We start from the raw sequence: 26,425 nt of genomic DNA, 5'->3' as shown, positions 1-26,425 counted from the left end.
CCTTTTCTAGTTACTGTAACCTTCACTTGTCGGGGGTGTTATAAATTTTTAATTTACACTTGTAGGTATATATAAAATTTCACCTGAGCGAGGTCTGGCTGATTTATATTTTCTTTAATTTATTCGTAAATCCTACGTGGATGTGAAAAATGTAAACATCAAGATATATCAACGATGTTTTCATTTCTGGATCACGAAACGGATCTTTTAACTCGGCACAGCTCGGTATATTTGTACACCATTTCGCGAAAATTCCGCAAAAAGACGAAAGCGAAAGTCAATGTCAAAGCTTATCTGCAGATAGCCCGGCGATGCGGAGGAGGAAAAAATTGTAGAGATGTGCAAAATTGTTCACTGGAAAGAACAAGAGATATAAATCTTTTGGTACAGGGCTGTATGAGTCTTTTATAGTTCATTAGTTCAGTTATAGCTGATTGGCTGATTGACATTTTGGGCTTTTTTGTGATGTCTTCACACTAATATTATAAAGGCGAAAGTTTGTGTGTGTGTGTGTGCGTGCGTGTGTGTGTGTGCGTGCGTGTGTGTGTGTGTGTGTGTGTGTGTGTGTGTGTGTGTGTGTGTGTTCTTTTCGCAAAAACTACTGGACGGATTTGGCTAAAATTTGGAATGGAGATAGATAGTATCCTGGATAAGCATAAAGGCTACTTTTTATCTCGGAAAATCAAAGAATTCCCACGGGATTTCGAAAAACCTAAATCCACGCGGACGAAGTCGCGGGCATCATCTAGTATTGGTATAAACGTTGTCATTGACGTATTATTATACTACCCATCGCTACCCTTGTTATAAATGTGAAAGTATGCTTGTTTGTTGCTTTGTCCTTCAATCACACCGCATCCAAACTATGGATTAAACTATATTTTTAAGACATATAGGCTTCATTCTATCCCAGAAAATCAGAATTTCCGCGGGAATTTTCAAAACCTATATCTATGCGAGCGAAGTCGCGGGTTTCATCTAGTATTGATACAGTTCATTTTTATCTTTCGTTCACAAACATCCCAACCCTAGAAAAAAATTATAAAAGAGATTCCATTCTGGAGAAAACTCTGAATTATTAAACGCTTTTCTTTTTGCTCGCGAAAATAATTTCCTTAAAAGATTCGAGTTTTTTTTTTCTCGAACATGTATTTTTTTGGCGGCCATATTTTTATGTGGGACAGGTTTCTATTCTTGGGAATAGGATGAGAATAATAAAATAGTCTTGTTGTGTCATATGTTTGCGTTTCTGTACCTAATGGAATTCTTGTCTAGAAAATTACTATTTGTCTCCGTTTGTTGAGATGGAAAACTGTATTTTACACTTGGATTCAAGTGCTGATTACAAAACGCAGTTGCAATCGTCTTCACCTACAATTTACAAGAAGAAACAGTCTGACTAACATAACTAACTGACTGCTCAACGTACAGCTCAAACAGCTTGGTCGGAAGACTTGGCATGTAACGTAGATGCCCATAAAAATATAGGGTTCTGACAAATTCCATAGGTTTTCAGAAACCCGGATCTACCCCGATTTTTGCATAGATATTGAGTAGTTAAGGCTATCGTTGTCAACGATCCCCCGTCGATTTCCTACGTATGATATTATTGTTCTTATCTCTATCTGCCCTGGTTCGTGCATTCTCGGTTCCTAGATCGGTACATTTGTGATAACCAATTGAAATTGCTGTGATTGGCTGAATTTGCCATGTTCTTGCTGCGACAGTGAGTTTGAGCCACTAGCGGAACAATGTTAGCCGGTCAGAAATGATTGCAATTAGTCAACCTGTTTGACGTCCGTGTTCTGTTTTCGATTACAAAAAAGAAAAAATTGTTGTTGCAATCATCAATTTTAGCAAATAGTGAAAGAGAGTCGGCCAATCAGAGGTCACAACTACCGTCACACTTTCTGTCACACTATGGCAGTAGGCATACCGAGTAATGAAAACAATTTTTAAATTCTGTCTAGGAAGTAGTAGGGTTGCCACCTGCCTCTTTTTGATTTACAGGCTACCACCATCAAAAATACGGGGTTTAGATTTGAAGAAATTTGAAAATTTGAAGTATTTAAAGAAATAGGCGGTGGTTCTCTCTGAAATGCATGGAAAGCCTATTTAGATATTTTAGTTTATTTGTAAGTTTTGTATTTTTTCTCCGTATGTTGCCGTGTCTTGATTAGTGAACTGTGTTTGCAATGTGGTTTTAAATAAAAGATTTATTTATTTAAATAGCTTTTAAAAACTCTTAAGTTTTGTAAAGCAAAATGTTATACATTTCATGCATACAATCTTTTCATTTTAACTTAAAATTACATTTAATTTGTAATTCCACCTTCACAGTATCAATACTATGGCCGTAGCCAGGAATCGATTGCGGGAGAGGTTTTATCAGGGCCGGAACTGAATCCTGTCATGAGGAAAAAAACATTCGCTCAACTTTATGGGCTAATTACCTGGTTAGTGAAATTTCACCTTTCAATTTGTCAGTGAGATAAAATACAACAATAAAAAAGCGCGAGCGCAGTGAGCGTAAGTGTTTTTGGTTCAATACAGAAAAAATTAAAGTGAAAGGGAAACGAGTTTAGCCATAGCAAGATTATATTTTTAAAGCTTCCTATCCATACTAATATTACGAATACGACAGTATATCTATTTGCCTATCTACCCTTTCACGGCCCATCTTCTTTACCAAAATTTTGGTACTTACTATTCAGAGGTAACTTGCATCCCAGACATTTTTTTTTAGGCGGCTTTTTAGCCCGGAAAATCCCCCACGGAATTTTTTAAAATCTAAATTCATGCAAACGAAATTGCGGAGTTTACACCAAGTAATACAAATTCAAAGCGCGAGTGAAGTGAGCGCGAAATGTTTGATATATTTCCAAAAAAAATTGGTAAGCAAATGCAAGAAATAGTGTAAGTATTATTTTAGGCTTAGGTTTTTGACGGATTCCCAGGCGCAGTCGCCATTTCTAAATTTCTGGTCTGATGGGAGGCTTCGGTCATGGCTAGTTATATGGTTACTATGGCCCTAACGGCCAAGAAATTAGACTGCATCATCACTTACCACTAGAAAAGATTAAAGTCACGGGCTAACTTGTATAAAAAAAGGCTTACATCCTCAAACCAAGCCCCGCTGCCTTGGCTACGACCATGATCAATATCGAGTGGGTTTCGGCTACGCATTGCCGCAAAAGGAAAATATTCTTTCTACTGGACATAACGTCAGTGTTTGATTTCGCCAGCCAGGTTTCTGTATCCCGAAATACGGGGTAACCTGTAAAATACGGGGCCTCTGGCAACCCTATTCGGAAAACACTGTCACATTCAAGTTAATGTCAAATATTTTGTTTTCAATTACAGAAAGCTGCATCAATCATTATTACAATATTTTCTTTGTTGTGATTGGCTGAATTTTTGAGTTTGAGCCAATAAACAGACTGTTTGCCAATTAAACGTCATAACAATATAAATGCCAGAAAGTTTAACCAAATAAAACAAACTTAATGAGAACCTAGTGAGAATGCAAACGGCACACAATTTATAATACATATTATGTTAGTCGTATATAATAGATATTATAGTAGTCGTTCACTTTGGTAATAGTCAGATTGTCATCAGTAAAATTGATATTGGTTGATGTATCGTAAATTATTGTTTCGGTGACAAATATTTTTATTATCTATTTATCTTTGAACAGAATGGAATAGAATGAAATGGAATGGAATACAATGATAAATTTTTATTCCTGTAAACTTTTAGGTAAACTTCAAAGTGTTTTTGGATGGTCAGACAAATTTACCACTGGTTCGGAATGCCGTTCCTACATTTTCTAGGGTTTCGTACCTCAAAATGAAAAACGGAACTCTTATAGGATCACTTTGTTGTCTATCTGTCTGTCTGTCGTGTGTGTCAAGAAAACCTCTAGGGTACCCGTTGACTCAAAACCATGAAATTTGGCAGGTAACCTAACTGCGTAATTTTGGGTAGTTTTTTTAATCGATAAAGAAAGTTTGCGACATTGTTCAATAAAAAATTTGGATTCCAACTCCTCAATCCTGATGTTGCAGGGGACCTGACTACTAAAGCTAATGGGATTTAAAAAGTGTCGATTAGTAATTGATATTGAAGGTATAGGATGCTGTAAGAAATTGCATTCCTAAATCCTGGTGATCCCTCGGGATTTGAAAAGGATCATGCGTTTAAATATTCTTACGTGATACAGAAACAAGTTGCATCCCGGGGACGGGCTATTACGGAGAGGCAACTTTTGTTCTGGGAAATGAAAGGATCGGGATTTTTAAAAACCTAAATCCACGCGAGCGAAGCTGTGGGCATTAGCTAGTTGTAAATATATTTAAAAGCTACTATAAGATAATAGATAAGGTACTTATTTCCTTATATTTTTATTGTATGGCAGCGCGCGGTTTTAAATTATAAATTGCACGTCCTGTCCTTTTCTGTAATACATTTTTTTTCAATATCTACCGCTTTATCTCATAGCAAGAGTCCGTAAGACATAATACAGTGAAAATAGGCAAAATATACATTAAATATACAAAAAATACAATATTTTGCAGTTTCCACGTCAGTACCTGTCGAATTTTTCTAACAGTGTAAGCAGCAGAGCTGAGTTTACCATCAAGTGTTGATATGTGGGTGTTCCATAGAAGCTTTGCATCTAACATTATACCGAGAAACACGGGGTTCTCCTTTATTTTCAACATATGATTATTTATCAATGAAATTATGTCATTTAAGGTCCTGGTATTGGGCAGTGTGAATTCAACACACTTAGATTTCTTTGCATTTGGAAGTAAATTGTTAGCAATAAATCAGAGAGTGACCTGTGATATGGCATTACATATAGTATACATTGTCAAAAATTATAATATTAAAGCTGTGCGTATTGCGTGAGGAATAGGTTGCAAGAGAGTTGCAACTTGCAGGGTTTGATGCATGCGCTATTGCCAGCAAACATGAGACATATTTTTATCTACAGGCAACGTCTGAGTAGGTAACGCATACGTCTAACGCAAGTTGAAATGTACCAGTGTATTTAGTTAGACCTATCGACAAGTTTGGAGTTGGGTGCAGTCTAAATGTGGCCCGTGTGTTTAGACTGTCAGTTTCTGTCAGTTTCACGTGTCGTCCCCCGCACTTCACCACCCCGCTTGCACATATCGAGACAGCACGAAATTTTCAAGATTTCTGGGTGTAATTTCTGGTTTTCGTAGTTCCCACACAATTATAACAATATAAAATATATAACGATAATTTTTTTACTACATAATATTCATTAAATTTTCTAGGTCTGTGGTTTTTCCAAATTTCATTAAATTGCTCCATTGTCTAGAAAAACGAGCACAAAGTTGGGCCTTTTTTTAAAGAAAAATACAAATCTTTGAGCCCCTGTAATTTTAAAACTACATATTATTAGAAAAATCTAAAACACCACAGACACAGATATTAGTTTCTAGACTATGTCTGCAAAATTTCATGGACTTTGGTTGCTTAATATTCAAATGAAATGGGAACTACGATTGTATGGAGTAAGTGATGGAGAGAGTCCTGTTAAAGATCTGGGGAGTGACCTGGTTACTTTTCATTCCGGAAAATCTAAGAGAATATTGCATATTATTGTAAATTGAATACTTGAAAAGAGCAACCGCCGAGTTTCTTGCTGGTTCTTCTCGGGAGGAACGGCATTCCGAACCAGTGGTAGATTATTTTGACGATTCAAAAGAACTTGTAAAAGTTGAATTGAATAAAAATATTTTGAATTTGCTCCCATGGCATTTTCAAAAACGTAAATCAAAACTGACGAATAATTTGTCGGTTACTCTGGTTCTCTTACGGATTTCCTCGTTTCTGATTTGGTCACGTAGAGAGAATCCAAGAATTGCTCTCTCCATCGCCCTCTGAAAGATATCTATACAAATCTAACAAGTGTAAATTAAAAATTTATAACACCCCCGACTAGTGAAGGTTACAGTAACTAGAAAAGAGCTGATAACTTTCAAACGGTTGAACCGATTTTCTTGGATTATAGCTAACTAAGAACACTCGATCAAGCCACCTTTCAATCAAAAAATTAAAATCGGTTTATTAGTTTAGGAGCTACGATGCCACAAACAGATACACAGATACACGTCAAACTTATAACACCCCTTTTTTTGGGTCGGGGGTTAAAAAAACGGTTTGATAGCGTATTAAAAAGTCCGTAGCGAAACCGTTTTCTGATCGGCAGATAGTAAAATTCAATATTGTAACGTTTTTGTTTTCCGTTTATTTCCACCATCGGATGAAGGTAAATCCAATAAAGGCACGCTGCAGCGGGCGGCGAATTTAATTCTTGATTTGATTCGTTTCATTATAGTTTGAGAGACGGTGACAACTTTTTTAAAGCGTTTATACACCTGTCAAAATTAAGTCTGCACTTAGCCGGTGCCCGCGTCTTCGCCCGCATGGATTAAGGGTTTTTGGAATTCCCGTGGGAACTCTTTGATTTTCCGGGATACAAAGTCGCCTATGTGCTAATCCAGTATATTGTCTATCTCGATTCCAAATTTCAGCCAAATCCGTCTAGTGGTTTTTGCGTGAAGGAATAACAAACATACACACACATACACACAAACTTTCGTCTTTATAATATTAGTGTGACTACATGATACCCGCAACTTCGTTCGCGTGGATGTAGGTTTTAATCCCGCGGGAACTTTGATTTTCCGGAATAAAAAGTACCCTATGTCATTGTTAAGTCAGGGTATAAGCAATCCTCCATTCTTCAGCTACATCTCTACAGTAGTGTTTACGTGACAGAGTAACAAACATACACACACACACACAAACACAAAGATTTGGATGTATGGGTTGTCGGATTAATCGCTGGACGACATGTCTGCTGTTAGAATGGTGGCTTATATACTAGCTTACCTATCCGTCCAGTAGTTTGAGCTGTGTGTGTGTGTCATTTGGTCAGTCAGTCAGTAAGCTTTTCTTATATTTAGATGCCTTAAGTCAGTAACCTACTAGTAACTCTAGGAGTATAATCCACCTCGAGATTTATAAAACTTCGCATTAAACGTCGAAAAGAAATTAAAAATGTCCAACTCAAAAGGAACAGAAATTAAACTCTCAACCTCACGTAGTATAATTAACGGAGAAAAATTTCAAAAAGGCAAATATTCAAGACGTAAAATTTTCAGATTTTACGAGTTCAACTAAAGTTTACAGTTCGTAAGAAACGTGCTGATTGATCTATCAACGCACAGGTTTAACAGGGCTCTCTCCGTCACTCGCTTCATACAATCGTAGTTCCAATTTCATTTGAATATTAAGCAACCGAAGTACATGAAATTTTGCAGACATATTATTCTAGAAACTAATATCTGTGTCTGTGGTGTTTTAGATATTTCTTAAAATATGTAGTTTTAAAATTACAGGGGCTCGAAGATTTGTATGAAGACCGCGTAACTTTGAAACCGAATATTTTAACAGAAATCTGGAAAACCACAGACATAGATATTAGTTTCTAGAATATGTCTGCAAAATTTCATGGACTTTGGTTGCTTAATATTCAAATGAAATTGGAACTACGATTGTATGAAACGAGTGACGGAGAGAGCCCTCTTAACAGCTTGATGGATGGCTGAAATATGGCATGCAGATAGCTATTGATATGACGTAAACGTCTGCTAGGAATAGATTTTTATAAATCAACCCCTAAGGGGGGGTAAAATAGGGGTTTGGTGGTGTTCACGAAGATGAAACCGCGGACATAAGCTAGTTTTTAATATATAAAAGGAATTTCATCATCTCGACCATCGCCGGCCCACTACTAAGAACTAGGTTATGATTCCCTTGACGGGACTGGACAGAGAGGATAGACGGACATACAACGAAATGATCCTATAAGGATTTCTTTTTTTCTCTAGAGTTAAACAACAACAATTAGCATTTTAAGGCTAAAATGCTAATTGTTAGCATGCTTGATGACTCTATACGTCACACTAATATTATAAAGGCGAAAGTTTGTATGTGCGTGTGTGTGTGTGTGTGTGTATGTTTGTTACTCCTTCACGCAAAAACTACTGGACGGATTTGGCTGAAATTTGGAATGGAGATAGATAATATCCGGGATTAGCACATAGGCTACTTTTTATCCCGGAAAATCAAATAGTTCCCACGGGATTTCAAATAACCTAAATCCACGCGGACGAAGTCGCGGGCATCGGCTAGTAGATATATAAAAGCACAATTGCCTGTCATATTGTGTTCTATTAGATAAAGTTTACTTATATTAAGTACCATAGCATCTTCAGTAATAAAAAACAGAGAGGGGGCCAGTTAAAAATCCGTAAGAAATTCATAAAGCAAAGAATTTTAAAATCTACTTAACCAAAAGAACAGGAATTAAATCCTCAACCCGAGGAAGTATATAATTAACGGAGAAAATTTTCAGAAAAACGGCACCAATTATAGCGAAGCCAAATACCGAGACGTAAAATTTCAGATTTTACGAGTCGCTATACAACGGCGCGTTGAACTAGAGCTTTTTTAACCTGGATTTATTTTTTACTTTTATTTTTTATTCTGATACGTTAGCCCTTGACTGCGTTCTCATCTGATGGTAAGTGATGATGCAGTCTAAGATGGAAGCGGGTTAAGTTGGAAGAGGCATGGCAGTTTTATGAAATTCATACCCCAATCGGTTTCCACACGGCATGGTACGGAAACGCTGAATCGCTTAGTGGCACGGGTTGTGCCGGTATGGTGGTGTCTAGCTATGGCTGAAGGCAGATCTAACCAGACCAGAGACAATTTAGAAAATCTAAATTGCCCCAGCCGGGAATCGAACCCGGGGCCTCCCACTTATAAGACCACGGCGCTAACCACTGCGCCAGGGAGGTTGTCTTGGATATAAAAACTGGCCAAGTGCGAGTCAGACATGCGCATCGAGGGTTCCGTACCTACTACAGAAAAAGTTAAACGGTAAGAATCGCTTTTATTAACGAAACCCAACACTAATTTTGTTTGTAGAGATTTATTGTTAATTTAAAAAACTATGATAGTTAGAGTACTAGTTTTATTTTTCCTGTAAAATATACATACACTTCTATTGGCAATATTTTAGATTTTTCGATCTGTAGACTTTGGAGATAAGGCGGGGAGGCATGGTATTTTTTATTTAATTATCACGAAGCCAAATAAGCAAGACGTACAATTTTCAAATTTTACGAGTCGATGTATGTACAACTGAAGTTTCCACATTGTAACTTTTATTGTGACCTCCATAAATCTTGAATATAAAAAGAAAAGCTATTTATTTATTTAAAAAAAAAAACTCTTTAAGTAATCTACAATAATGGCAATGCTTTTAAAATAGAAAGAAAGGAAAAAAGAAAGAAAAAAATTTCTCAATATTTTTTCATTTGTGCTATTGAGATAACTTTCGATTTAATCCATTCAAATACCATTGCATCTTCACTCTTCAGTCATAAAATCGTGGAAGAAACAGTAAAAAGTGCGCTGGAATGAAAAAAAAGCTAAAGATTTGAAAATCAACTTAAGCCAAGGAACTAAACTCGAAGTGGTAAGTGCATAATTAACGGAGAAATGTTTCAAATAAAAACCGGCCAAGTGCAAGCCAGACTCGCGCCCAGAGGGTTCCGTACTTGTGTATTTTTTCCAACATTTTGCACGAGAAATCAAAAACAATTATGCATAAAAATAAATAAAAAATTGTTTTAGAATGTACAGGTAAAGCCCTTTCATATGATAAGTATCCCACATGGTATAGTTATCATATTTTGAAAATTGAAACACATCTTAATTTTTTTTTATGTAACGACAAATTCACGGTTTTCAGATTTATTCCTGTATTTGTGCTATAAGACCTCCTACCTGTCAAATTTCATGATTCTTGGTCAACGGGAAGTACCCTATAGGTTTTCTTGACAGACACGACAGACGGACAGACAACGAAGTGATCCTATAAGGGTCCCGTTTTTACTTTTGAGGTACGGAACCCTAAAAACGGCAGCAATTATCACGAATCCCAAATAAGGAAGACGTAAAATTTTCAGATTTTACGAGTCTCTGTACTACTGAAGTTTCCACATCGTAACATTTATCGTGACCTCCATAAATCTTGAATATAAAATGGAAAGCCCCTCGCACAGTCGGGTCAGTTTTACCACTTTTGTTAGTTTGATATTGACTGGGGGTGGAGATTTGGGGGTACTTTTGCAAATTAGTCGATTGAGCAAGTTGTTGATACGGGGTTTTATTACGTTTTAGTGTCTCCGTATGTAATTTACTTAGTGAATTATTTATTTATGGAATATTTATGTGAATAATATTTTTAATTAAATGATATCCGCAACTTATTCTTAGATGTTATGGAGGAATAAATAAACTCACTTACATACATGAACCCTGAAAACATTACACTCTTTTTGGATTGTCGCGTAAAAATACAAATCCAAACGACGTCGAAGACCACCTATAAGGTTTAAGAGTCATCGCTAATGATATTCCAATGAATTGAAATGAAGGCTTTTCAAAAACATTTAAAGGACAAATCTTTTATCTTTTATTTTCGCAAAAGATATCAAAAGAATCCCTTAAAACACCGGCACAAGTGCGAAGTTATCGAAGAACTTGTAAGCCGCTGTATTGATTGATAGATCGCATTTCTTTCTTCAACTTTTCATATAACACGCTTTGTTCTTCTCTCGTCTCAATCTTTGGCTTTTGTCTACACACTGGTTTCAATTTTGGCACAAATCACATTACACTTCATACTAATATTATAAATGCGAAAGTGTGTCTGTCTGTCTGTTTATCTGTCTGTCTGTCTGCTACGCTTTCACGGGTCAACCGCTGAACCGATTTTAACGAAACTTTGTACAGACTAAGGATACATTCCGGGGATTCCTAAGTACTCATCCGCTTGATCGATTCGTATGAAATTTGCTACTGAGGTAGCTTGCGTCCCTGTAATTGACATAGGCAACTTTTCATCCCGGAAAATCAAACAGTTCTCGCGGGATCTTTAAGAACCTAAATCCAAGCGGACGAAGTCGCGGGCATTCTCTAGTTTATTACTATCCTTAATTTCACCCTCACCACCTGGGTGCCTGGTGCACTTCGACCGCCCGTTGTGCCAGATCCTTTTTGCACGCACATGCGAACTATGGAATCAACGCCCATCCGCGGTGTTCCCACTAGATTACAACATGGGGTTATTCAAGGGGTGGACCAACAAATTCCTGAAAGGCCGGCAACGCATCGGCGGTACCTCTGGTGCTGCAAATGTTCATGGACGGCGGCAATCACTTAACACCAGATGACCCGTCTGCTCGTTTGCTCGCTATCCATACTAATATTATAAATGCGAAAGTGTGTCTGTCTGTCTGTCTGCTACCTTTTCACGGCCCAACATTTTAACCGATTCTGACGAAAGGTACATAGTTAGCTTATATCCCGGGGACGGACATCCCGGAAAAGCAAACAGTTCCCACGGGATCTTCAAAAACATACATCCACGCGGACGAAGTCGCGGGCATCCTATAGTTGTATATAAAAAATAAAAATAAACTTGTCACCCTCGTTATTTGCGAAGTGCTTATTTCGACAGTGTGTATCAGAGCTCTCGCATCGGGAGGTCGAATCATCAATCTTGAAACTCTTTGTTTGTTATCAAGTTTTTCTCCCAACTTCAGGCTAAGAGTAGGGATTTGTATAATCAATACTGATTTTAATAAAATCAAAGTTTTCCCAAGCTGCTTTCATGAAGATACTGAGTGAATATAAATGGCTATGTTTTTTGTAAACGGGGTAAAAAGGATAAAAAATAGATAAAAAACTGCCTAGAGTCAGACTTTGATTTTGACTTTGCTTCATCATCATCATCAGCCTGTGGAAGTCCACTGCTGGACATAGACCTTCCCTAAAGAGCGCCACCACACTTTGCTTAAGACACTGTTAAAACGAGGCAGCGTTATACCACTGGGATAAATCTGTCGTTTTCACTGATATTAAGTAATTAAGACCTGCGCAAACCACCATATTGCAGCTTCAGATTTCTGTGATAGTTAGTTAGTTTTAAACTTGAACTTCAATCCACGATTACTCCTGTAAGTTTTACTAACACAAGTAGCTTACGTTGTTAATTGACAACTTTACTACGGTAAATGCATTTATAACAGTGTTTACATTAGTCAAGTCTTAAGTTAATCATGTAAGCTACTTCAGTAAAACTTACAGGTGCATCCGTGGCCTTAAAAAACCCCTCTTGTCAACAAGTGTAAATTAAAAATTTATAACACCCCCGACAAGTGAAGGTTACAGTAACTAGAAAAGAGCTGATAACTTTCAAACGGCTGAACTGATTTTCTTGGATTATAGCCAAGAACACTCTAGAATCTAGATCAAGCCACCTTTCAAACAAAAAAAAACTAAATTAAAATCGGTTCATTCACAAATACACTGATACATACACACGTCAAACTTATAACACCCCTCTTTTTAGGTTTGGGTTAAAAATCGTGCCAAAATTAGTATCAAAATTGAACTTCCTTAGCCCAGTGCTCATGTTTCTTGTCTTCCTTGCCTTGTAAAAGCAGATAAGCCCTCGACTCGCTTCTTACTTTGTGTTTCCATCTAAGTTGCTGAAATTTCGCGAGAAATTTACGCACGTCTTTGTTATTTTAGTACAAAGCATGCAAATTCTCCGGATACCCTCCGAGTCTCTCTTGTGTTTTACCTTGGAATGTTTTTAGTGCACTACACTATGCTGCTTTCTGGTGTAAATTACTTTGAATTACGAGTATAAGCAATTTTGTGCGGAAAATTAGATTTTTCTCCATCTAAACTTGCTTTTTTAACCTCCAACCCGAAAAGAGGGGTGTTATAGGTTCGACGTGTATATCTGTGTATCTGTCTGTGGCATCGTAGCTCCTAAACTAATGAACCGATTTGAATTTAGTTTTTTTTTTGTTTAAAAGGTGGCTCGATCAAGAGTGTTGTTTGCTGTAATCCAAGAAAATCGGTTCAGCCGTTTGAAAGTTATCAGCTCTTTTCTAGTTACAGTAACCTTCACTTGTCGGGGGTGTTATACATTTTGAATTTACACTTGTATTATTAGTTGTGCTAAATATCACTTGCTTTAACGGTGAAGGAAAACATCGTGAGGAAACCTGCATGCCTCAGAGTTCTCCATGTACTCAAAGGTGTGTGCAGTCTGCCAATCCGCATTGGGCCAGCGTGGTAGACTATGGCCTAAACCCTTCTCACTCTGAGAAGAGACCCATGCTCAGTAGTGGGCCAGCAAGGTGTTGAACATGATGATTAGTTGTGCTAGATGTGCATTTTCTATGCCTGAAATTAATAAATTGTTGAAATTTTATAAATTATTTATTAATTATTAATAAATTAATAAATTGTGACCGTTAATCCCCAAATAACAACACGCTTAGCAACAACTTATGCATAACGCACAAACGCTTGTTTACATTTCATTCAGTCTGTTTGCGAGCCCAGGTTCCACAGGCGGCCAACTTAAGTGTGTTTATCAAAGAGAAATAAAAGCTTTGTAAAGCTTTTTATTAAGTGGAATTACAAAGCATGAATAACTTGACGGTTAAAAAGAAACAATCTAAACTTCGCCGGATAAGTTTAATATTAAGTAAAAGTTAAAAGCTTTTAGGAATCGCTAAGTTAAAGCCAATGTTGATTTTCAATTATGCGTATGGACCCATACATTTTCGTTAATCCCTAGCCGGATATTTTGCAAAATACACAGTTCCGTATCGCTATAACTTCGAACGGTTTGTGTAAGTCGTCCCATTCGTAACTCGTCCCACATTCCATCTCGTCCCATTCGCAGCTCGTCCCATTCGCATCTCGTCCCATTCGCATCTCGTCCCATTCGCATCTCGATTCTCGTCCCATTCTCAGCTCGTCCCTTCGTACCTCGTCCCATTCGCATCTCGATTCTCGTCCCATTTTTATCTCATTTCAAACACCTATTTTACCCTCTCAGGGGTTGAATTTTCAAAAATTCTTTCTTACCGGATGTCTATGTTATATTTACTATCTGCAAGCCAAATTTCAGCCCGATCTGTCCAATAGTTTGATGTGTGCGTTGATAGATCAGTCAGTCAGTCGGCATTTACTTTTATATATTCTGACTAGAGGATGCCCGCGACTTTGTCCGCGTGGGTTTAGATTTTTAAAGATCCCGTGGGAACTGTTTGATTTTCCGGTATAAAAAGCTGTCTATGTCAAATACAGGGACGTAAGCTACCCGGCATCAAACATACAAATCGGTTAAGCGGATCAGTCTTTAGGAATCCCGTGGGAACTCTTTGGTTTTCTTGGATAAAAAGTAGCCTATGTCCGTCCCCGGGATTATAAGCTAACCCTGTACCAAAGTCTGAATTGGTTAAACTGTTGGGCCGTGAAAAGGTAGCAGACAGACACACTTTCGCATTTATAATATTAAGTATGGATGGATTAGCTACATGTTGGAATATTAACGAAATGAGATAGTACCGACCGGAAACGTAGGAACTCGTGGATACTCCAAATTATCGGCATGTTTTTCACGCATCCCTCAGGAGATGTTGGCAGGAAAAAACGTGGAAAACGGGAGAAATTATTAATAAGCCATTGTGTCGGATGTTGTTTTCGTTCAATGATTTATATCGCAGCTCTATCTGCATCGCGTATATCATCCTTAACAGCTATAACTCACAGTTACAGCGCCGAATATTGCTAAGGCTGTATTTTTTGTTATGAAAATACTTATACAGTAGCCGGCGGGATATATTGTACGGTCGGCCTCAGAATTCGAGTAACAATTCAGCGTACCTATTGCATCAAAAAAAATTGGTTGTCTGTAAAGTCGGTTTACTGACGATAGTTGAACGTGACAACAAAGGCCGATTGTGCTTCTTTGTCGCTCGTTCCGCGCTCTCGCTTGCACTTCAAGCCTTACATGGAACGCCTCAGAGCGAGGTAACGCCGCATGAGTCATGTTTTTTCGTGCGTGCAGCCGGCTCTATCGAACTATAACACGTTGTCACGTCAAAACCTGACGCATTTATGACCTTTTTAACCCCCGACCCAAAAAGATGGGGTGTTATGAGTTTGACGTGTGTATCTGTGTGTCTGTGTATCTGTCTGTGGCATCGTAGCTTCTAAACTAATGAACCGATTTTAATTTGGTTTTTTTTGTTTGAAAGGTGGCTTGATCGAGAGTGTTCTTAGCTATAATCCAAGAAAATCGGTTCGGCCGTTTGAAAGTTATCAGCTCTTTTCTAGTTATTACCTTCATTTGTGGGGGGTGTTATAAATTTTTAATTTACACTTGTCTATAAACACGCCACACACACCTAACGCGTGTGTATAACCGTTCCACGCGAATATGATCAATCACTATTCATTAAGGTGCTAAACGACCGGCTTTTGACTGTGTACTGTGAAATCTGGAAAACCACAGGCATAGATATTAGTTCCCGGAACGTTTCTACAAAATTCCATTGAGTATGATTGGTTAATATTCCAATGAGAGACGAACTACGTTTGTATGGAGCGAGTGACGGAGAGACCCCTCTTAAGGACACAGTTAAAACAAGAAAGCGTTCTATCCCTGACATGAATCTGTCTCGTTTTGACTGAAACTTAAGGCTGAGCAATTCAAAAGTACGCTTTATAGCTTACTAGCTGATACCCGCGACTTCATTCGCGTGGATGTAGGTTTTTTTAAAAACCCGTGGGAACTCTATGATTTTCCGGAATAAACAGTAGCCTATGCACTAATCCAGGGTATAATCTATCTCCATTCTAAATTTTAGCCCAATCCGTCCAGTAGTTTTTGCGTGAAGGAGTAACAAACATACACACACACACACACACACACATACAAACTTTCTCCTTTATAATATTATAGTGTGATTATAGCCTCAGTACTAGCGTCCCGTTTGGTTCTTCGGATACGAAACCCTAAGAAATAGGGTTCCGTACCCGAATTTCAATGTATTAAACACCTACAAAATTTAATACTCGACTTTCAGTCTAAACCCTCCCCGTAACGTCAAATAAAGAGTCGCAACCTCCCAACCCCCCTTTTGCCCCCTTTCAAATATTCGCAATGCGTCCCCTGAGTTATTTAGGCAGGTATTTCACCTACTTTAATATTGGGAGCCCGTTTAGAAATTTCATTCTGTTATCTAATCGAAGACGACCCTGATTCTTATTCGAGTGATGAAAACCATTTTCACTCCACTTTTTTATGTAGTAATGAATCTTTATTTTATGTCGTGGTCTCCGGGGCTATAAAATTGAACAGATGTGGCTTTCTTGCATTAAAAAAACTTTTTTCCGTGACGAAACGAGTACAGGTCAATTTCGCAAGTTATGACTTTGCTACGATCTCAATCGTTGTGATTGGTTGAATGTGTGGAATTGTAGCTGTGTCATTGAATTTTAGCCAATAGCGAAAGAGAGAGTAGCTGTCAATTATTATTAACGGGGTGTGATGATGGGTGTGTGTATGTGTGAGTTTGTGTATTGTATGTGTTTGTATGAATTTGTGTATGTGTGTGTGTTTGTATGCATGTATATATGTGTGTTTGTGTATGTATGATTGTGTATTTAAAATTTTGCGTGTAGGTTATCTTTATATCATAGAAGATCTAAGAGAAAAATTCCAGTTTTATCCGAGTTAGTTTTGTTCAACCAAAAAGCAGTTTACCATACTGGGCGTTGAACCCTCAACTTTTTAGTAAGGAAAACATGTTAAAAAATACAGTAAAACTAATTCGCGTAATGAGCATGTTTTCCTTCCATGTTATTCTTCAGCCTTCAATGTTCGCAAGATTGTAATACCTACTCATGGTCCCCTAATACAACTTTTTATAGATTTCGATTACGAAATTCGATATCAAGTTCCTTTATACGAATATAAAATATAGGATAGAGTTCAAGCAGATACAAGGACGGTGGTTAAAAAATTGGGTTAGTTACTAAGGTTACAGTTTTCTTTGACATGTCTCTTATATGTTTAAACTATTGTGAGTGATTTCCATTTTAACTAAATATAGAATGTACTGGCTATACCTACTCATGTATTTAGTACTAACCGCGACGCACAGTAAGCCAAGTCCCTATGAAAAAAACTCCGGATGGGTTCGAAACTTATCGGGCTTACATCGACTAAATACGCGAGTATAGCCTGTACATTCTATACTTAAAATGCCTTTTAAAGGCTGTATAATTTAATTCGTAGTGATTCTTGATCCTCTGATGTCATAGTCAACTTTACGTAAACCATATAAGTTTTCGACGTGTGTAAACTCGTCTTAGGAGTACGAAAAGTTTTCGACGTATCTAAACTTGTGCTAGAGGTACGTTTTCATTCGATTGAGTAATCAATCGTGAGCTGTCGGAAATGAAGCCGAGTTTATCCCTTTCGGCTTAGTAAAAATCGTTAGATAGATGTTAACGGGGCGAACATATTGTGGAACTGCCCTAAGGAGTCTTAGGGTTAACGCACACTATGGAATTAAATATCACTTGCTTTAACGGTGAAGGAAAACATCGTGAGGAAACCTGCATGCCAGAGAGTTCTCTATAATGTTCTCAAAGGTGTGTGACGTCTGCCAACATGTATTTGGCCAGTGTGGCAGACTGTCCAAGATGGTATAAGTCTACTCAAAATCATTGATTCAAAGTAGGTAACTATTAAAAAAAAAGAATACCCGGTTGACTTTGTTGTGGGCTCTTCTCAGACTTGGGCGCGTTTGGAACCCTCGTAGCTTAAGTTTTAAGTTACGTTATTAATTATCACCACTATATCGTACTTTAACAATTTCGACCATGGTTCTTTCAATTGCAATAACCTATGCTATTTTTCTATCTATAACTAACCTTAATTAATAGTCATAAAGTAAGAGCCACTATGAGCTAATGTATTGTAAAATAAAACTGATTCTTAGTAAAGCAATTAGCGAAGCGCTTTTGATGAACAATTACCTACGCGAAAAGTTCCACCGAGTTTCTTGCTGGCTCTTCTCGGTAGGAAAGGCATTCCGAACCAGTGGTAGATGCTCTTGACGATTCAAAAGTACTTGTGAAAGTCTAATTGAATTAAAATATATTGATTTTGAATTTGAATTTGAAAAAAACACCCGAAATCACCCACAGTGCGCAAAAACCTATTTATTATTACCAATACCAATAAACTTGTGTTCTTTGTTACATTACAATGGAATCCAATATAATATAGAATCTCGATAACTTAATATTGAGTCAAGTTATATTATGTGTTCTGAGAGCCTCCCTGGTCGAAGGAATGTTTATTATCAAAATATGTTTACCCGAATCTTGTAATAAGTTTTATATTGTATAAGTTGTCTTATTACTTAAAAAGAAGAAAGAATTTTAATTATGTTTTGGTAGCAAAACAAGAAATAGACAAATGATATTATATTACTATAACTAGCTTATGCCTACGACTTCGTCCGCGTGGACTACACTTTCAAACCCCCATTCTCAACCCTCTGAGGGGTTGAATTTTCAAAAATCCTTTCTTAGAGGATGTCTACGTCATAATAGCCAACTATCTGCATGCCAGCCCGATCCGTCGAATTGTTGGAGCTGTGCATTGATAGAGCAGTCAGTCAGTCAGTTTTTCCTTTTATATAATATGTACTAGCTGATGTACGCGACTTCGCCCGCGTGGATTTAGGTTTTCTGAAATCACGTGGGAACACTTTGATTTACCGGGATAAAAAGTAAGCACATGTGCTAATCCAGGATATTGTTATATTTTCTTTAATAAAAAAAAACCAGGATATTGTCTTTCTCTATTATCTATCTAGTAGTTTTCGCGTGAAGGAGTAAAAACATACACACAAACTTTCGCCTTTATAATTTTAGTGTATATATATACATAGAATATATTATGATGTCCGCGACTTTGTACTTATATATTTTGGCTTTAAAAATCCCGTGGGAACTCTTTTGTTTTTCGATGTAAAAAGTTTGCCTAGTCTAGGTTCTTCCCCGAGATGCATAGGCCTCATCCTTGCTCTGTTTCTCAGGCATTATTGTCATAAAACGTAAACCTATTTCTCAATAAACAAGTGTAAATTAAAATTTTATAACACCCCCGACAAGTGAAGGTTACAGTAACTAGAAAAGAGCTGATAACTTTCAAACGGCTGAACCGATTTTCTTAGATTATAGCTAAGAACACTCTTGATCAAGCCACCTTTCAAACAAAAAAAAAACTAAATTAAAATCGGTTCATTAGTTTAGGCGCTACGGTGCCACAGACAGATACACAGATACACAGACACACAGATACACAGATACACACGTCAAACTTATAACACCCCTCTTTTTGGGTCGGGGGTTAAAAAAAATGATGGTGCATGTACTGTAAATTATTCCGTCAAAGAATCCTTTAATTGGATACGGATGGCTGTGACACCGCCATTTTGAGAAATAAATATCTAATTTTCCCGCAGAAGCCCCAAATTAACTCCTCGCTGGCGGGACTCACTCGATGTACTTGAAAACTTGGGGCGAAATTTATCTTCACCCGGAAAGTTGAATTGAGCACTTATAGATCGCTGCGATTTGAATTTGTGGGTGCGTTCAACTTAACTGACAAGGATGAAGATATATAATTATGTCCAAATAAAAAACTCCAAAAATAATTATTATTTATTCAGAAAGTAATAATACAGATTTTCACAAATGTTAAAAATACTTAAATATAAAAATAATTATTCAAATTCAAATCCAGATTTACTTAGATTCTTACAAGTACTTTTGAATCGTTACCGTTGGAATTTTGATTGGGATTTATGACTATTTTATTACTTGACTGGCAAGTAACTTGTAAGTAGAGTACTACAGCTAAGTACGTAACTACTAGCCAAGAAACCACACTACTTATAATATTAATATTATAAATGCGGAATTCAGTCGAAGTACTGAATACTTGGGGCGAAATTTATCTTCAGTCAAAAAGTTGAATTGAGCACTTATAGATTGCACCTGATGTTAAGTGATAACCGCCGCTCATGAACATTTGAGAACCAGAGGAACCGCCAATGCTTTGCCGGCCTTTCAGGAATGTGTTGGTCCGCCTCTTGAATAACCCCATGTTGTAATCTAGTGGGAACACCGCCGATGGGAGTTGATTCCACAGTTTGCATGTGCGTGGAAGAAAGGATCTGGCACAACGGGCGGTCGAAGTTAATGTGGCAATATCAAACTGCATGCCGTATTGTGACATTATATTGGCGTAAACAAAGCCTTAAGAGGGGTCTTTCCGTCACTCGCTTCATACAAACGTAGTTCCAATTTCATTTGAATATTAAGCAACCAAAGTCCATGAAATTTTGCAGACATATTCTAGAAACTAATATATGTGTCTGTGGTGTTTTAGATTTTTCTAGAAATATGTAGTTTTAAAATTACAGGGGTTCAAAGATTTGTATGTAAATTTTTAAGACCGCGTAACTTTGAAACCGAATATTTTAACAGAAATCTGGAAAACCACAGACATAGATAGGTATTAGTTTTTCGAATATGTCTGCAAAATTTCATGGACTTAGGTTTACATTTTGAATCGCTAGGCCCATCTCAACTTAACAGCAAAGATAGAAATCGATCTACCTACTGAAAACTTGGGAAGAAAATTTATTATCTCCTGAAAAGTTGAATTGAACACTTAGATATAGATGGTTCCGATTTGAATTTGTGGGTGCGTTAAACTTATCAGACAAGAATGGAATTATAATTATTGGAGTTATTTTCAAGATTGGAAACTTAAATCGAAGCCCTTTGTGGATTTATTTGCTTAAAGTTTCTATAAATTATGCGGTAAGTAAACTGCTATGATATGGAATGCCCTTCCATCTTCCATTTTCCCCGCAAATTACAATATTAGGTTACTTTCCAGTGTTGATTCCACACAACTTTGTGAGATGTGAAACTCAAGATTGTTTTCTTTGGAGAACATAGGTTCATTCCATTCAAAAAGGCTAACACCCTCTGAGCTTTTGTCTTTTTTTTTATTCACTATAGGTAAGCGCATGACCACAATCACACCTGATGGAAAGTGATGATGTGGCATTAGTGACCATGAGTTCATGGTCTTTGTCATTTGTATGGGATTACGTAACAGAGAGATGCCTATAGTAACTTCTCTCCGTGGATAAAGTATAGTGTCTACAACGCTGTGCTTTCCAGTCTGAGCCTGGTGCTTCCACGCAACTTCGTGAGATGTAAAACGTATGATAGTAAAATTTTCTTTAGAAATAATTAAAATGTCTCTGTCACAGACTATATGGTTAAACTCGTTCTGCCTTCCTAACAGTTTAACTTGGAAACATACCAAGGATTTAGGGCTACGAATGAAACTGGAATCTAGTAAACTGAAATGGTTTTCTTAATTCTTTTGGATACTATATTACATTTACTGCATTGCGGTGAACTAACTTTACAATTGGATAAATTAAACCCGAAATTCAAACTTAAATTGAGAATAGGTACCCACACTTTTTACTGTCAATTATTATTATTATCTATTGAACTGAATTTATACAAGTGTAAATTAAAAATTTATAACACCCCCGACAAGTGAAGGTTACAGTAACTAGAAAAGAGCTGATAACTTTCAAACGGCTGAACCGATTTTCTTCTATTATAGCTAAGAACTCTCTCGATCAAGCCACCTTTCAAACAAAAAAAACTAAATTAAAATCGGTTCATTAGTTTAGGAGCTACGATGCCACAGACAGATACACAGAAAAAGTTAATAAATTAAGTTGGTAGGATTTTCCTAACATAACTTTTCTTTTTTATTCCAAGCATTAACTTAATCTTATGTAAAACCTTCTTTATCTGTATAATAATGAAGCTTATATATCGGTTGAGGTAATTTATTAGATTTATCTACACGTTTTTCTGCACCTCGAAAATCGTGAATTATGGGATGTCTGCTACTTTTCTGAAAGTAATCTCTGATTTGCGTACGAATTTCTTATACCTTATAGAAATTATTTACGGGGCTGCTTTTGAATTGAAGCCTCAATAGCTCAACGGTTACAGGAGCGGACTGAAATCCGAAAGGTCGGCGGTTCAAACCCCACCCGTTGCACTATTGTCGTACCCACTCCTAGCACAAGCTTAACGCTTAGTTGGAGGGGAAAGGGGAATGTTAGTCATGATTAAAAATGGCTAAAAAAAAAATTAATCTGGTTATCATGAACGTAGTATAATAATATTATTTTATGGCGAAAAATAGATACTTATTTGAATGTTTCTTTTTCAGGTAAGTGTTTCCTGTAAGGCGCGTTTGGGTGAGATATAATATGATCTAGACTACGAGTTTTTTATAAACAGCTCGTTCACACATGCTGCATAAGCGTTGCGTAAGCGTAGACGTAGCGCGTACCATTGCGTTATAATGTATGGAACTGTATGAGATATGGCATACCGCTTGCGTGGCGTGAACGTTCGCGTAGACGTGATGCGTGCAGTTACGAGTATGTCTACGGATTCACGCGCGTCACTACGCACGTGTCACGTTTACGTGCTTGGTGTGAATCGGCCTTTAATCTAATTTTATGTTAGAATAAAATATAAACAAAGCAATTTTTATCCGGTTACAAGTGTTCGTTTAAAAAAGAGTTCTACTATTACTAAAGTTTTCGAAGCTTTGACTGTCCCCCATTTCTTTATTTTTTGAGATTAAAAAAATAAATAATATGTTAATACTCTACTCAGTGTCGTCTAAACAATGATACCCCTCATGCTAGAGTAAGAAAAAAAAATTGGCTCCTTTTTCATATAAGGGGGGTCTCCCCTGAAAAATAATTTATTTGAATTTCTAATTCGATATTTGGGTTCAGTTCAACATTTTACACCAAATACCACAATTTCAGGTTTGTAACTCATTTCGTCTACGAACTAGAGACTTGTGAAACGCGGACAGACAGACAGTCAGACAGCAGAGTGACATCAACAGGGCTCTCTCCGTCACTTACTCCATACAATCGTAGTTCCAATTTCATTTGGATATTAAGCAACCAAAGTCCATTAAATTTTGCTGACATATTCTAGAAACTAATATCTGTGCCTGTGGTGTTTTAGATTTTTCTAAAAATATGCACTTTTAAAATTACAGGGGCTCAAAGATTTGTTTGTGAATTTTTAAGACCGCGTAACTTTGAAATCGAATATTTTAACAGAAATCTGGAAAACCACAGGCATAGATATTAGTTTCTAGAATATCTCTGCAAAATTTCATGGACTTTGGTTGCTTAATATTCAAATGAAATTGGAACTACGTTTGTATGGAGCGAGTGACGGAGAGACCCCTTTTAATAGGGCTCCGTTTTTTCCCTTTGGGTACGAAACCTTAACGAACGTTTTCTGTCTTTGAAATAGACAGCAAAAAAGATGCGAGTTGATACAGAGAAAATCATGTAATATAAAGTAGAGTTTACACGAAGCCAGTAATGCTGGCGCCAGTCTGCAGACAAGCCAGCGTTGGCCTGGCCCTTGTTGTTTAGACGCGGCCAATCATTCACGGATTTTTTCTTCTGGTGTGCACACGTTTGGAAAAACAACAAAGAACACACACCGTACGGACGTTCGCCAGTGACTGGCGAGACTCGTCTACACGGGTCCGCAACGCTGGCGCGGGGGTCGAAGGGTATGCGGGCGGAGGTCACTGGCTAGAAAAATAGACGGTCGCTCTATTCTCGCCAGCGTTGGCAGCCAGCGTTGGCTTGGCTTGAAAAACTGTTTACACAAGGCCAATACCGAGCCAGCACTGGCTGCCAGTCTTATTGGCAGCCAGTGTTGGCTCCGTGTAAACTATGCTTTAGTACAATATAAATGACACTGTAACCTCAATCCCCCCTTGTAACAGGATAACTGACGGCCACACTATGACATTATATTGTTCCTCCCCGTATTATTCCGGCCACTGCCTCTAGACACAATAACTTGCTCTTTCCTTTTTCATCTTAATACAATTTGATATTTTCCATCCCTTTTTCGCTATAACAAAACTGAATGTGCAAAGGAATACAGTGACATTGTCCTACATAGAAAGTGCGATGGAGAGAAGTATGCTTGGAGTTTCTCATGTGATCAAATCAACAAGTATAAATTTAAAATTTATAACACCCCCGACGTTGGCTAGGCGTTGACTGTAACCTCACCTGCATATGGTAAGTGATAATGCAGTCTAAGATGGAAGCGGTTTAACCTGTAAGGGGTATAGCAGTTTTTATTAAACCCCGTACCCCTTTGGTTTCTACACACCTACCGGAACGCCTAACCGCTTGGCAGCACGGCTTTGAATGAGCCTTTAGACTGGTAGGTAAACATATTAGAGGGGTGAAAGAAAACCTACAGGTAGAGACCGGGGACCCGGTTCCGTATAACATATGGTTGCGGTTCCGAACCGATCTCGCCTGTAACGAGGTTTGAGTTCGTGTTTTGCATTAAAATAGGGTTCTGCACTGCGACATGCGGCTAGGGTTGTCACTTGCCAAGTTACAAATGCGGGCCGGTTATTTGTGCGGGATGGATGAGAGTTGAAAAAAGGTTGGAGTTAGATCCAATTGATTCAATTTGAATAATAAACATATTTATGTTTAAAATACCAATACTGTAAAGAATGTAGTTTAACTGACAAGAATGTAATACAGTCATACTAATATTATAAATGCAAAATTTTAACTATATGTCTGTTACTTTTTCGCGGCCCATCCGCTTAACCGAATTGACGAAATTTAGCTTGCGTCCCAGAAATGGATATAGTTTACTTTTTACCCCGAAAAATCCTAAACCCCCGAAGACTGTTCTTAAGTCGTGCTATTGTGAAGTACTTATTTCGTAAAAGTTTATTTGAATAATATTATATCCTATTCAATTGTCAAAGTTATTTCAAGTTGGCCAGACTGACTTAAATGTACAATCTTTTTATTTGTAGTGAGTCCAATATTGAAAGACTTTCCAATGACAGTCCCAGACATTTTTTTATTTAGAGTGAGTAGAATCAGATAGAATTTGGTATTTTTTGACGAACGTTGAAGTGTTAAATTTTAAGCTTAAAATCGATTAAAAATATGTTATTCGTCCCGAATTTCGGGACGCTTAGCTAGTGACAACCCTGCCACACCGCGTAATGTGTTAAAGATTAGTGCAAGCGAATTTGAAACCTCCGCCATATGTTCATAGGGGCTGAATTAGTAAATCACGAGTCGCATTAATGCCGCCGTGTTCCGTAGCTTTTAATGAAGTGGCGTGCTGTCAGTGATTTCAGCTTGTGTTATGAGATGGTGCTGCGTAAATATCACAGTTTATATTACCACTAGCGACCTGCCCTGGCTTCACACGGGTTGGCGATCCCATAATAACTTAGGCTAACTAATTAATGGCAATGGACAGGGCACATAGTTCGACAAGTGTTCATTAAAAATTATAACACCCCCGACAAGTGAAGGTTACAGTAACTAGAAAAGAGCTGATAACTTTAAAACGGCTGAACCGATTTTCTTGGATTATAGCTAAGAACACTCTCGATCGAGCCACCTTTTAAACAAAAAAATAACAAAATTAAAATCGGTTCATTAGTTTAGGAGCTACGATGCCACAGACAGATACACGGATAGACAAATACACACGTCAAACTTATAACACCCCTCTTTTTGGGCTGGGGGTTAAAAACCGATAGACGTTGCGGTCCCAAGGTGCTAGGATGGCGACCTTGCACCGGAAAACGCAGCGTTGGAAGACCCCACACGAGGTGTAGAGACGAGTTTTTGAAAATTAAACCCCTAAGGGGATAAAACAGGGGTTGGAAATTAGTGTAGTCCACGCGGACAAAGTCGCAGGCACAAACTAGTATATCGTAATTAGCACAAGGTATCCTACCTGATATATTTTTTTTTATTTTTTTTTATTCACTATAGGTAAGCGCTTGACCACAATCACACCTGATGGAAAGTGATGATGTGGTCTAAGATGGGACGCGTTTACCTAGAAGGTGCCTATTCACTCTTGTTTTAAAGATACCCGGATTGTAATTGGTAGGAAACACAGATCGCGGAAGAGTATTCCAAACCTTAGCCATGCGTATGAGGAATGAAGACGCAAAACGTTTCGTGCGTGTAGATGGAATGTCAACGACATAAGGATGGAAACTCGCCCGACGTCTTGCGGTTCGGTGGTAAAATGGTGAAGGGGGGACAAGATCGAAAAGTTCCTGTGCACACTCTCCGAAATATATCCTATAAAACACGGATTATATTATACATATAAACATTTAAGTTCATACAAAATTGTTCTCAATTTTCGGGAAGCGATAAAGTGTCAA

At 37.6% G+C, this 26,425-nt stretch overlaps 1 protein-coding gene and 1 long non-coding RNA gene across 6 annotated transcripts in view; both read left to right on the top strand.

Moving 5' to 3' along the window:
* LOC123877962 overlaps positions 1 to 9,051 on the top strand; it is a 30,754-nt gene extending 21,703 nt beyond the window's left edge. The window contains exons 3-4 of the long non-coding RNA XR_006798709.1: positions 6,546 to 6,551; positions 8,949 to 9,051. This is a non-coding gene — a long non-coding RNA (uncharacterized LOC123877962). The remainder of the gene's footprint in view (positions 1 to 6,545; positions 6,552 to 8,948) is intronic.
* The window catches only part of LOC123877961 (nephrin), a 341,522-nt gene that overhangs the window by 100,257 nt on the left and 214,840 nt on the right, over positions 1 to 26,425 (top strand). The window lies entirely within an intron of this gene.

The sequence above is a fragment of the Maniola jurtina genome, chromosome 25 (genome assembly GCF_905333055.1).
Source record: "Maniola jurtina chromosome 25, ilManJurt1.1, whole genome shotgun sequence".
NCBI classification, from domain to species: Eukaryota; Metazoa; Arthropoda; class Insecta; order Lepidoptera; family Nymphalidae; genus Maniola; species Maniola jurtina.
Note: the sequence above shows the minus strand (reverse complement) of the source record. Positions and strands in the feature narration are given on the sequence as shown.